Genomic DNA, 13,721 nt, shown 5'->3' with positions numbered 1-13,721 from the left:
TGCTATTCTATTTCATGTAAATTAGCATATATAGTGACTTTATAAAAAAAATTATACCATGGGGTAAAGATAATTTTAAGCAATCAAAAACATTTTTGGTTGTCATGGCAAAACTAAAGACCGTCAAAAATTTCCTTTTGGGAAATTCCCAGTTACATAAAGGTCAACGTACCCCCCGAATTTAAACAAAATCTGTGAAATTCATCTCGGGTTAGTGATAATGACAATGTTGTGTTACTCCCAATCCCCTTTATATGTAAATAAATACATTCTTTCAAATACTTGAATTTAATGGGAACAAGAGATGGTTTATAAATCGGTGAATAATAATAATAATAATCAGCTATTGTTACCGAATGGTAATAAAACTAGTTGTGTTTAAATTTTCAAATGTTTTATTTATATAGTTAATAATCAGCTAGGCTAATATCCAAGACACCACCTGAGGCCCAAGTCATCGAGTGACTTTTAAAGCCATTAATTCAGGTGGCCGGGTTATAATGCGTAGGAGGGTGATGGAAAGCCCCGAAAGCCCTTCATGCCACGCGAGCCAACAGCTCCCTACTCTAACTATTACCGTTAACCCCCAGAAATTTTTATGTAATTTACACTTTCTACATAGTCAAGCGGAATAATACACGCGGTACATTTTGGACCTTGATGCGGTGTGATCTTGGGTTTGTCTGGAAAAGCTCATCGATTGAATTTATCAAAAACTGCCTCGACACTTGAAATACACGTTTTGCTTTCACATCCTATTTGGATACTTCTCTCGTATGGATTGTATTATTTACTTCCGCTAATACAAGGTACCTTTAAATCTTGAACTTTTAAAAGAGCGTGGTTTCGATCTGAAATATCACGTCGCTTAATCCCGCTAGGCTTAGTGCCAGGGCGCCGCTGGTGTTGTGTTTAGCCCCGAAAGAGAACTGCAGCGACATTTTATCTGTCCGGAGTGAAGTTCTGGGATTCTCTTATCGACAGAAGAGGGCGCTGGATGACCATTCTGCGCGTCGTAGTATTTTTCGTTCCTTTCTCGCCATTAAATATTGAGTCACGGCGAAGAGCCGAGCCATTAGACATGGTCCCAAAAATAACCCTTTCTTTTCGAATATGCTGGATGTCACCGGTAAATAACAGGCCAAAACTATTCGCTCGCTTTGGAAGGAAGAGAGTACACCTTTTACCCCAAACTGCCAACTTCTTCCATACAATAACACCCAAACGGTATTTTGAAGTTGCTCGCTGTTTCCTAAAAATTACTCCAAAACTAGCGAATAGTTTTCGCCTAGGAATATTTTTCACAAAAATGTTAAATAACGGAATTTTTTCTAAATAATGTTAAATAATAATAATAATAACCAGCTAGGCTAATACCCAAGGCACCACCACAAGTTTTTATGGAAAACAGTAGGCTCCTCCCCCCTCCCAATCGAAGCAGCCCGATATCTCATTGGTTCTCTAAGGCTGACGTCATGCGACATGATTGAAGTACACCATTACTTCATGCGTACAAGGTTTGTCACAACGGAATCTGTGCTTCATGGAACTCAGTTTATATAACATTATCCACCTCTGGTTTTGAAAATAATAATTTGAATTTTGAAATAAACCCATTAAAATATTGGTTTATAAATGAGCTATATTTAGAATGTAAATCATACAAACCTGGAAATATCAGGAAAACAAATTGTTGACTAAAAATCCAGGGAAAATTTAGGGATATTTAAAAATTTTAGCAAAATTCATGGATTTCGGGGAACTTTGTGAGGCTTGAGTGAGTTTACTTTAAAAGGGTTGCTTTAACAAAAAAAATCTAAAAATATTAGGTGGTTTTGAACCTGGAAATGTTAGGGAAATATCTGTAAAAAAACCTGCAAATATCAGTGAAATTGGTTTTTCAAAAGTTGTATGAACCCGGTAACTCGATTAAACTATAGTAAAATGGTACAAAGATAAATTCGAAAACCTAAATTCTTATAATTATATTATATATTCTGTTATATTCTAATTTAAGCCTTATTTAAACTATTCAAACTATTTTAACTATTAAACATGGAAAAATAACCTATTTGTAGTTTAAATAATAATAAGCAATTTTATCGCATTAGTGTATTTGTGTAGGGCCCAAAAATCATACATAACTTGGGTTTATTAACTTCTAACAGAAGTATATAACATACTTCATACGCTATGTCAAATTAGATCATACATTCGGGGCCGTGTAAAGACATTTCGGGCCCCGGGGCTAATTACTATATCGCGGGCCATTGTAACTGAAATTTTCAAAGGGGTGTGGCTGGTGAAGGGCAAGTCGATGGACCCCTATCGTATAATAATCAGCTAGGCTAATACCCAAGGCACCACCCTAGGCCTAAGTCATCGAGCGACTTTTAAAGTCTTTAATTCAGGTGGCCGGGTTACAATGGGTAGGAGGGTGGTGGCAAGCCCTGCGAGCCACGCGAGCCAACAGCTCCCTACACTAACTATTACCGTTAACCTCAACCAGTTTTCATGGAAGGGGAAACCGAAGATCTCGGGGGAAAACCCTTAAACCAGCGGTGAGAAAACTTGCAGAAGGTGTTGTTCCGAGTTTTTACCCAGTGCCACAAGTTGGGATCCAACCCGGCTCCTCTTGCTGCGAGGCGAAAGTGCTAACCACTCCGCCACCCCAGTATTGTTATCAATATTGTTAAATAACAGTATTATTCTCAATAATATTAAATAACATTATTTTTATCAATATTGTTAAATAACAGTATTATTCTCAATAATATTAAATAACATTATTTTTATCAATATTGTTAAATAACAGTATTATTCTCAATAATATTAAATAACATTATTTTTATCAATATTGTTAAATAACAGTATTATTCTCAATAATATTAAATAACATTATTTTTATCAATATTGTTAAATAACGGAATTTTTTCTCAATAACGTTAAATAACAGTATTTTTATCAATAATGTTAAATAACGAAATTTTTTCTCAATAACGTTAAATAACAGTATTTTTATCAATATTGTGAAATAACGGAATTTTTCACGTTAATGTTAAATAGCCGTTAAAGGGGTTTCCCTCGAGTTTTTCTCTTTCCATAATAACTTGTTGAGGTTAACGGTACTAGTGAGTGTAAAGAATTTTTGGCTCGCACGGCAAGAAGAGCTTTCCACCATCCTCCTACGCATTGTAACCCGGTCACCTGAATTAAAAGCGTTATTGAATTCCAAACGATCGACAGAGGGTCCTTTTGATCGAAGTGCATTTGATCGAAAGTGAAGTTCATTTGATCGAAGTGCATTTGATCGAAACTGAAGTTCATTTGATCGAAACTTTTTATAAACGTGATCATTTGATCGAAAAAAATGACCTTTCTAATCAATATCTTTTTTTACTGAAAGGTTTGAGAAAATATTAAAGGTTGCAGGTTAGGTTAGGTTAGGTTTCGATGTCAGTAGCTGGGATTTCACTAGGTACGATATCAGTAGGTGGCTTGTCAGTAGTTGGTTACTGTTGGTACTTTGAACAATCAACGGGTTTTATATAAAGAACAAAAAAGAACACATTGCATTGATTTGTCGATCTTCTGAACATTTATATTTTACATTTCGTTCATACAGGAACCGATTTTTGTATTTCGATCAAATATACTTCGATCGAAAGGACCCATTTTCGATCGTTTAGAATTCGATCAAAAGGATCCAAATCGTTCCTAGTGTAATTTAAGAAGTGGTCAATAAATGCTCAAAACTAAAAAGATGGAAAATAACGTGATTGTAAAAAATGTTAAAACTGTTAAATAAATAACGTGAAGAAAAGAAATGGAAAAAGTGGTGAATAATTATAAAATGCAGAAAGAAGTGAATAAATGGTAAATAAACTGATAGGAAAAATCCTGAATGGCCAATATTTACCATGTTTACCATAATTTACCAAAATCCCGTTATTTACCAATATTTATAATTATTTACCCAAATACCGACGTTAATGACCTTTATTGGCAAAGAAAATAATAATAGTAATGATAATTATAATCAACGCCTATGCTAATACCATTTTAGGCCCAAGTCATCGAGCGCCATTTTTAATGCCTTTTAATGATTTGGGTCCTTTTGATCTTATTCCAAACGACCGACATTCAAAAATCGTTTCCTATATGATCGAAATGTAAAATATCAAAGTTCAAAAGATCGACAAATCAATGCAATGCGTTGTTTTTTATTTTTTAACTAAACCTCGTTGATCGTTCAAAGTACCTATATAATTGGTGGCTAACAGCGCCACACGTTCGCTTCGCTCTCGTGCGGGGGTGCGTAGCGCTCCCCCCCAACCCCATTCACTATAATCACCGTGGGGGGCCGCTGAATAGTCTCGAAAATGATTAGTCTCGAATGTGAATAACACCGAAAGATTGTACAAAGTTTCCTAGATTTGAATCTGAATAGTCTCGAATATGAATAACCATGAAACTGATTAGCGTCGAAACTGACTAGTCTCGAAAGCTCAATGTGCGCTACTGGAATACACTCGAAACTGACTTCTCTCGAAACTGAACAGACTCGAATCGGAATAGTTTCGAAACTGATTTCACTCGAACCGGAATAGTTTCGAAACTGATGGCTATTTTCAACAATAGGTCCGCCACATGCACCCATGATGATATAAAGAACAGGGCTGAGGGGGGAGGGTGGCGCCGCTACGCCCAAGTTAAAAGTATCAGACCCGACAATACTTGGTGCGTTACAGAAGGCCGATCGTGATAGCAAGAATGGGGTTGGGGTGGTGCCGCACGCCCCCAGTGCTCGAGCAAAGTGCGTGCGCGGCACCATCCGGCGCCAATGTATAGTCTTTGGATCCCAGAGGGGGGGGGGGGGGGTTGCACTTTTCGTTTAAGTAAAAATAACTTTTTAAATAATGATTTGCGGGGAATAACTTTTGCACGATTGAAATCTCCTTAAAAAGTACTTTAATGGAGGTGGCGCAAGGGGAACAAAGGGGGTGGCGGGCCTATTGTTCCACGTTACCAAATAAAATTTTTCTGAGGATTTTCTTATATTCCCTGGAATGTTTCCCGTCCAACAGATTCGAGTGAAATCAGTTTCGAAACTATTCCCATTCGAGGTAAGTCAGTTTCGAGTCTATTCCAGTACCGCACATGAGCTTTTGAGACTAGTCAGTTTCGACGCTAATCAGTTTCATCTTTATTCATGTTCGAGACTATTCAGATTCGAGACTAGTACACTTTGTACAATATTTCGGTGTTATTCACATTCGAGACAAACCATTTTCGATACTATTCAGGCGACCCACCCTAATGAAATCCCACCTACTGACATCGTACCTAGTGAAATCCCACCTACTGACATCGTAACTAATGAAATCCCACCTACCTACATCGTAAATAGTGAAATCCCACCTATTGACATCGTAACTAATGAAATCCCACCTACCTACATCGTAAATAGTGAAATCCCACCTACTGACATCGTAACTAATGAAATCCCACCTACCTACATCGTAAATAGTGAAATCCCACCTACTGACATCGTAACTAATGAAATCCTACCTACCTACATCGTAAATAGTGAAATCCCACCTACTGACATCGTAACTAATGAAATCCCACCTACCTACATCGTAAATAGTGAAATCCCACCTATTGACATCGTAAATAGTGAAATCCCACCTACTGACATCGTAACTAATGAAATCCCACCTACCTACATCGTAAATAGTGAAATCCCACCTATTGACATCGTGGTGAAATCCCACCTATTGACATCGTAGTGAAATCCCACCTACTGACATCGTACCTAGTGAAATCCCACCTACTGACATCGTACCTAGTGAAATCCCACCTACTGACATCGTACCTAGTGAAATCCCACCTACGGACATCGTAAATAGTGAAATCCCACCTATTGACATCGTAGTGAAATCCCACCAATTGACATCGTACTGAAATCCCACCTATTGACATCGTACCTACTGAAATCCCACCTATTGACATCGTAGTGAAATCCCACCAATTGACATCGTAAATAGTGAAATCCCACCTATTGACATCGTAAATAGTGAAATCCCACCTACTGACATCGTAACTAATGAAATCCCACCTACCTACATCGTAAATAGTGAAATCCCACCTATTGACATCGTAAATAGTGAAATCCCACCTACTGACATCGTACCTACTGAAATCCCACCTACTGACATCGTAAATAGTGAAATCCCACCTATTGACATCGTGGTGAAATCCCACCTATTGACATCGTAGTGAAATCCCACCTACTGACATCGTACCTAGTGAAATCCCACCTACTGACATCGTACCTAGTGAAATCCCACCTACTGACATCGTACCTAGTGAAATCCCACCTACGGACATCGTAAATAGTGAAATCCCACCTATTGACATCGTAGTGAAATCCCACCAATTGACATCGTACTGAAATCCCACCTATTGACATCGTACCTACTGAAATCCCACCTACTGACATCGTAACTACTGAAATCCCACCTACCTACATCGTAACTAGTGAAATCCCACCTACCTACATCGTAAATAGTGAAATCCCACCTATTGACATCGTAGTGAAATCCCGCCTATTGACATCGTACCTAGTGAAATCCCACCTACTGACATCGTAACTAATGAAATCCCACCTACCTACATCGTAAATAGTGAAATCCCACCTATTGACATCGTAAATAGTGAAATCCCACCTACTGACATCGTAACTAATGAAATCCCACCTACCTACATCGTAAATAGTGAAATCCCACCTATTGACATCGTGGTGAAATCCCACCTATTGACATCGTAGTGAAATCCCACCTACTGACATCGTACCTAGTGAAATCCCACCTACTGACATCGTACCTAGTGAAATCCCACCTACTGACATCGTACCTAGTGAAATCCCACCTACGGACATCGTAAATAGTGAAATCCCACCTATTGACATCGTAGTGAAATCCCACCAATTGACATCGTACTGAAATCCCACCTATTGACATCGTACCTACTGAAATCCCACCTACTGACATCGTAACTACTGAAATCCCACCTACCTACATCGTAACTAGTGAAATCCCACCTACCTACATCGTAAATAGTGAAATCCCACCTATTGACATCGTAGTGAAATCCCGCCTATTGACATCGTACCTAGTGAAATCCCACCTATTGACATCGTACCTAGTGAAATCCCACATACTGACATCGTACCTAGTGAAATCCCACCTACTGACATCGTACCTAGTGAAATCCCACCTACTGACATCGTACCTAGTGAAATCCCACCTACTGACATCGTACCTAGTGAAATCCCACCTACTGACATCGTACCTAGTGAAATCCCACCTACTGACATCTTACCAAGTGAAATCGCACCTACTGACATCGTACCTACTGAAATCCCACCTACTGACATCGTACCTACTGAAATCCCACCTACGGACATCGTACCGAGTGAAATCCCACCTACGGACATCGTTCCTAGTGAAATCCCACCTACTGACATCGTAACTAGTGAAATCTCACCTACTGACATCGTACCTAGTGAAATCCCACCTACTGACATCGTACCTAGTGAAATCCCACCTACTGACATCTTACCAAGTTAAATACCACCTACTGACATCGTACCTAGTGAAATCCCACCTACTGACATCTTACCAAGTGAAATCCCTCCTACGGACATCGTACCGAGTGAAATCCCACCTACGGACACCGTTCCTAGTGAAATCCCACCTACTGACATCGTAACTAGTGAAATCCCACCTACTGACATCGTAACTAGTGAAATCCCACCTACTGACATCGTACCTAGTGAAATCCCACCTGCTGACATCATACCTAGTGAAATCCCACCTACTGACATCGTACCTAGTGAAATCCCACCTACTGACATCGTACCTAGTGAAATCCCACCTACTGACATCGTACCTAGTGAAATCCCACCTACGGACATCGTAAATAGTGAAATCCCACCTATTGACATCGTAGTGAAATCCCACCAATTGACATCGTACTGAAATCCCACCTATTGACATCGTACCTACTGAAATCCCACCTACTGACATCGTAACTACTGAAATCCCACCTACCTACATCGTAACTAGTGAAATCCCACCTACTGACATCTTACCAATTGAAATCCCACCTACTGACATCGTACCTACTGAAATCCCACCTACTGACATCGTACCTAGGGAAATCCCACCTACGGACATCGTACCGAGTGAAATCCCACCTACGGACATCGTTCCTAGTTAAATCCCACCTACTGACATCGTAACTAGTGAAATCCCACCTACTGACCTCGTACCTAGTGAAATCCCACCTACTGACATCGTACCTAGTGAAATCCCACCTACTGACATCGTACCTAGTGAAATCCCACCTACTGACATCTTACCAAGTGAAATCCCACCTACTGACATCGTACCTAGTGAAATCCCACCTACTGACAGCGTACCTAGTGAAATCCCACCTATTGACATCGTACCTAGTGAAATCCCACCTACTGACATCTTACCAAGTGAAATCCCACCTACTGACATCGTACCTAGTGAAATCCCACCTACTGACATCGTACCTAGTGAAATACCACCTACTGACATCTTACCAAGTGAAATCCCACCTACGGACATCGTACCGAGTGAAATCCCACCTACGGACATCGTTCCTAGTGAAATCCCACCTACTGACATCGTAACTAGTGAAATATCACCTACTGACATCGTAACTAGTGAAATATCACCTACTGACATCGTAACTAGTGATATATCACCTACTGACATCGTAACTAGTGAAATATGACCTACTGACATCATCGTTACCATTAAACTTAAACACTTAAAAAAATGATTTAAAATGTTTTTTTACCTAATCAAGGCCGGACTAAGACCTTGTGTGGCCCTAGGCCCAAGCTATTTTGGTGCCCCCTTCAGTGGCGAGCGAGCGAGGCGCTCCAGCAATCTATCATTGACAAATGGAAAATACAATATCAATGTAGACTTTGCGGATAGTTTAGTGACGTTAATAAATGATTGCTTTACATGGTATCGAAAAATGTGGACGCATTTACTCAAATTATCCAGAAAAAAAATATTTTGTGGACAGTAAATGATAAAATTTTTGTACTTTAAATTCTTGGTGCCCCTTGAAGGCTTGGTGCCCTAAGCTCAGGCCTAGTAAGCCTATTTGTAATCCGGCTCTGTACCTAACCTAACCTGCAACCTTTGAACTTCTTTCAAGCATTTCAGTAAAAAAATGAGATTGATAAGAAAGGTCTACTTCGGATGCTGTCGCTTTTGTCGATCAAATGATCACGCTTAAAAAACGTTTCGATCAAATGAACTTCACTTTCGATCAAACGCACTTTCGATCAAAAAGGCCCTTAGGAACGACGAAAGAGCAAAAAGTCAATTCCTTCGCTACTTTCTACAAAGGTAAAGAGCGAAAGACAGAATGGTCCGGGGTGTACCCCCCTCCGTTTGGTCTACCTCGCTGCCACCGTAAAGTGACGGGGATTTACGGCCGGAAGGGCTCGGGGCCGACAAGATAAGCTGGCAACGGAACGGAAAGCGGTCGTTCGGCGCGTCTCGGGGTTTGTAAAATGGAGATAGGACGGCTCGCATCTCCAGGCGATTATCGCGCTAAGGCGCTTGATCAAGTTAGGCCACGTGAAAAGCGACTGCAGCGCCGCCAACCTCCGCAACGGAGGGCGTCTACTTAATCGCCACGAAGACCTTCGAAGAGGGGGTGGTGGGTCAGGGGCAAAACGCCTTTTCGGCAGTTTCTCTGCCTTCTTCAATTTAGAACCTTATTTAAAGGTAGTTATATCAGAAGTTAATGAACTGATGTTCATGATTCTACGTCGCAGATCCCGAGGCGAAACACCACGTGATCCGTGTCATAGCCGACATAAAGTCGTTACCGTGGCAACTAAAATAGGCCCCACCCACCAGTAACCTCCGATTTTTAAGTGGCTTCATTCTGTTCTAAATTGATATATTTTTTTATAAATGTCGTTTAGTATTGGTTTAATTATTTCTACTTCTAAAAATATCAAATCTCATTGGTTCCCTACTTGATTTGATTTGATATAATTTATTGACGCCTTATGAAAATTACAATAGTTTGGTAATATAAGCTAATACATCTCCCCAGATCCACATAAGCTACAAGCTTGAGCGTGGTAGGGGATATACAATTGATGTAGCCTTTGAAACGGCAATCGATACATTTTCCAAAAAAAAAATCATTACATTGATATATTAATACAGTTTCATAATAGTCCTAACAACTCATACAATATTTATTATTATTTTTCTTAATTATTAATATTATTTTTTAAATCTACTTGGTTCTTTTAAATCAGCACCGCTTGTAGCACCACAGTGTCCGATATTTGAAATATTAATCACGTAATATATAAAGCAGCGTTCAGACTATGTGAAAACAATACGTTAGCATCGGTCGTGTCGTTTCGGTTATGTTGGTCGCGTCGGTTCGTTCATTTCACTGTTCAGAAAGGAACCAACCTTGCACGGAGATTAACATAAAAGGGGATTGTTCATCCAATCAGAGCTCAGTAATAACGGCGGAAAAATTGAAATATTTTTTTATCCACCTCTGATTGGTTATAGTATTTCGATGGTTCTAAAGGTCGCCACAACCTAGAGTCAGCGCTGATGAGGCATAAGGCTAATTGTCTGCTATGAACTTTTTGAGCTTTCGGCAGTCCGCAACGAAATGAAAAAATGTAAACGACACGCGCGAAAATTTAAAGTCTCTGTTGAGAAGTCTGAACGGTGTAAGAAATCGAAAGAACCGACACGATCGACGCAAACGTCATATTTTCACCTAGTGTGAACGCTGCTTATATATCTTTATTTAAAGTTTTTACTTGTTTCGTATTTGTGTCGAAAAGTTTCGCAGTTCTCACGGCGGTCGATGCAATTTGAAGAATTGATTTTTTTTGGCTTAAGAATCAGTCAACAATATCATAAGTCTATAATATTGTTCCATAAGTTTGCCACTTTGGGGAATATTTTACTGAGAGCTAGAGACGTCATCACAAGAAGAAAATCTCCCACTAGCGAGGCGCTGTCAAAGGCTACGTGTAACGCGTTAGAAAGCGGAATAGCTCTCAGTATACCTTTTGCTTGTGAAGAATAGGGAGTGTCACACTTATGTAAAAATATTATACCCTTTTGACTATATTTATTGGTACTTAGGGAAAACAGTAAGCTCCTCCCCCCTCCCAATCAAAGCAGCCCGATATCTCATTGGTTCTCTAAGGCTGACGTCATGCGACATAATTGAAGTACACTATTACTTCATGCGTACAAGGTGTGTCACAACGGAATCTGTGCTTCATGGAACTCAGTTTATGTAACATTATCCACCTCTGGTTTTGAAAATAATAATTTGAATTTTGAAATAAACCCATTAAAATAATGGTTTATAAATGAGCTATATTTAGAATGTAAATCATGCAAACCTGGAAATATCAGGAAAACAAATTGTTGACTAAAAAATTCAGGGATATTTAATAATCGCGAAATATTTATATCCAAATACAAAACAAGCGCGTATGTCAGATGACCCGCATTTAGGGTTGTGCGAGTAGTGGTTTTAGGCAATCGAGTCGGTTATCGAGTATCAAATCGAGTATTCGAGTCGAGTAATATTGAAGTCGAGTCGAGTAATCGAGTACTTGATAAAGGGGAAACTTTCTCTTATTCGAGTCGAGTAACTAAAAAAACCTCGAGTAATATTTTTAACGAGTCGGGTTATCGAGTATTTGATCAGGAGCTGGTTTTATTCAAGTAATTATGAAATTAAATAAAGTAGCTTTCAATGCTGAAAATATTCCTTTAATTTAAATGAATCACAGTTTCCACAACATTATAGGTACCGTTTATTGTCCCCCAAAAAGTCGTAAAAGCCCCTCTTTGAACTTTGAAGCAACGAGGATAGAAAAAACTAATACTCGACGAGTTTAGAGAGCAGCTTATTCGAGTAATCGGGTACCCGAAAATGCAATATTTTGGTACTAGGAAATCGACGAGTATTCTGAAATTACTTCTTCGAGGTCGAGTTCGTGTACTCGACCTCAAAAAAGGCCGAATACTCGATGATGTTCGAGTACTCGCACAGCCCTATCCGCATTCCGTCGTCTGCTCCGCTGTTTTTAATAGAAGTGAGACTTTTGGAATTTTAATAGGCTGAAGATTATTCAGTAATAATTGTATTGGAATAAAAATGAAAGGATAATGATTCAATTTATTTAAATAGGAAGTTCGCTTTAATGTTTTTGCATATATAGTTTGTGTGAAGTTTTAAATAGATTATAAATTTAAAAATGCCTTGTCAAAATGGAAATAAAGGTGTAAACTTTGACACTGACGAACTAAGAACGCTAGGCCTAACGTCGTCCGCTAATATTGGGCACGCGTTTATTATTTGGATGGAAATCTTTCCAATACTTGACACTACGGCGCTACAAGCGGCACTGCCGTAAAAGCAATTTGGTTTAGGGTCCAGTTATTATTCGTCCAAGATTAAATCGAGAAAATTAGGTTTATAAATATGTAAACATCACTATGCACGGTAATTTTTAAATTTTTTATTTTCAAGCGGACTACTACAAGCCGTAATGCGGTGTATGCTTCCGCGGTTTGGTCGAAAAGGCGCCTCTATAGCCCGGAAAGATACCTGTTTCATTTTAATGTCCTAAATGGATGCTTTTTTTTATCTGAAGAGATATATATATTATAAGCTTCTGGCTATCGTCGAACGTCGCGAAGCTCTGAAGGGAATTACATCCGAACTAGATGAATAATTTATTGACGAAACCTTCTGGAAGATTCGACGATTCCCATTTTGCAGGACGCGTTTTACCAAATTGGATTTCTATGGGAATATTCAATACAAATTGGAAATTTACATATTTCGACTCTAAATGACTGTGAAATTTAGCAACACCGAAAGATTAGCGACTTATCAATGAGCTTAAGCGCGTTGAATGATTCGCGGTAGGTCCGCTCCAATTGACACATTCGTTTTATGTCGGCCACTCAAATGGCTTTTTCGAGTGTGGGAAATGGTCGGATGAAAGTTCGAGTCATTTGAACCGTATTTCGCCAATAATGAGAGGGTGCAAAATCTAACGTTACTTAAATTTCGATGCCCTTATATTAATTAAATGCGTGCCACTTAAAAATATCTGTACAAGTACTTAGCGAGACATTGAAATAATTATTTCTGGAAATATGGAAACCCATTAGATATGTTGGAATTTTGTGAAATATTAGAAATCTCGCGAAATCCGTAGATATATCGTAAATATTTGAGAAATATTGGAAATATCGTAGTTATTTGAGGGATATTGGAAATATCGTAAATATTTGAGAAATATTGGAAATATCGTAATTATTTGAGGGATATTGGAAATATCGTAATTATTTGAGGAATATTGGAAATATCGTAATTATTTGATGAATATTGGAAATATCGTAATTATTTGAGGAATATTTTAAATATTTGAAGAATTTTGGAAATATTTGAGGAATGTTGGAAATATCGAAAGTATCTGAAATATTGTATTTGAAAAATGTTGGAAATATCGAAAGTATCTGAAATATTGTATTTGAAAAATATTGGAAAGATTGAGAAATATCGAGAAAAAATATAAAAAT

General features: G+C 38.7%; 1 protein-coding gene across 2 annotated transcripts in view; it reads left to right on the top strand.

Moving 5' to 3' along the window:
- Nucleotides 1-13,721, top strand: part of LOC149948904 (ubiquitin-conjugating enzyme E2Q-like protein CG4502) — a 79,536-nt gene that overhangs the window by 35,658 nt on the left and 30,157 nt on the right. The window lies entirely within an intron of this gene.

This window comes from Leiobunum rupestre, chromosome 4 (assembly GCF_980474605.1).
Source record: "Leiobunum rupestre chromosome 4, qqLeiRupe1.1.hap1, whole genome shotgun sequence".
Classification (NCBI taxonomy): domain Eukaryota; kingdom Metazoa; phylum Arthropoda; class Arachnida; order Opiliones; family Sclerosomatidae; genus Leiobunum; species Leiobunum rupestre.
Note: the sequence above shows the minus strand (reverse complement) of the source record. Positions and strands in the feature narration are given on the sequence as shown.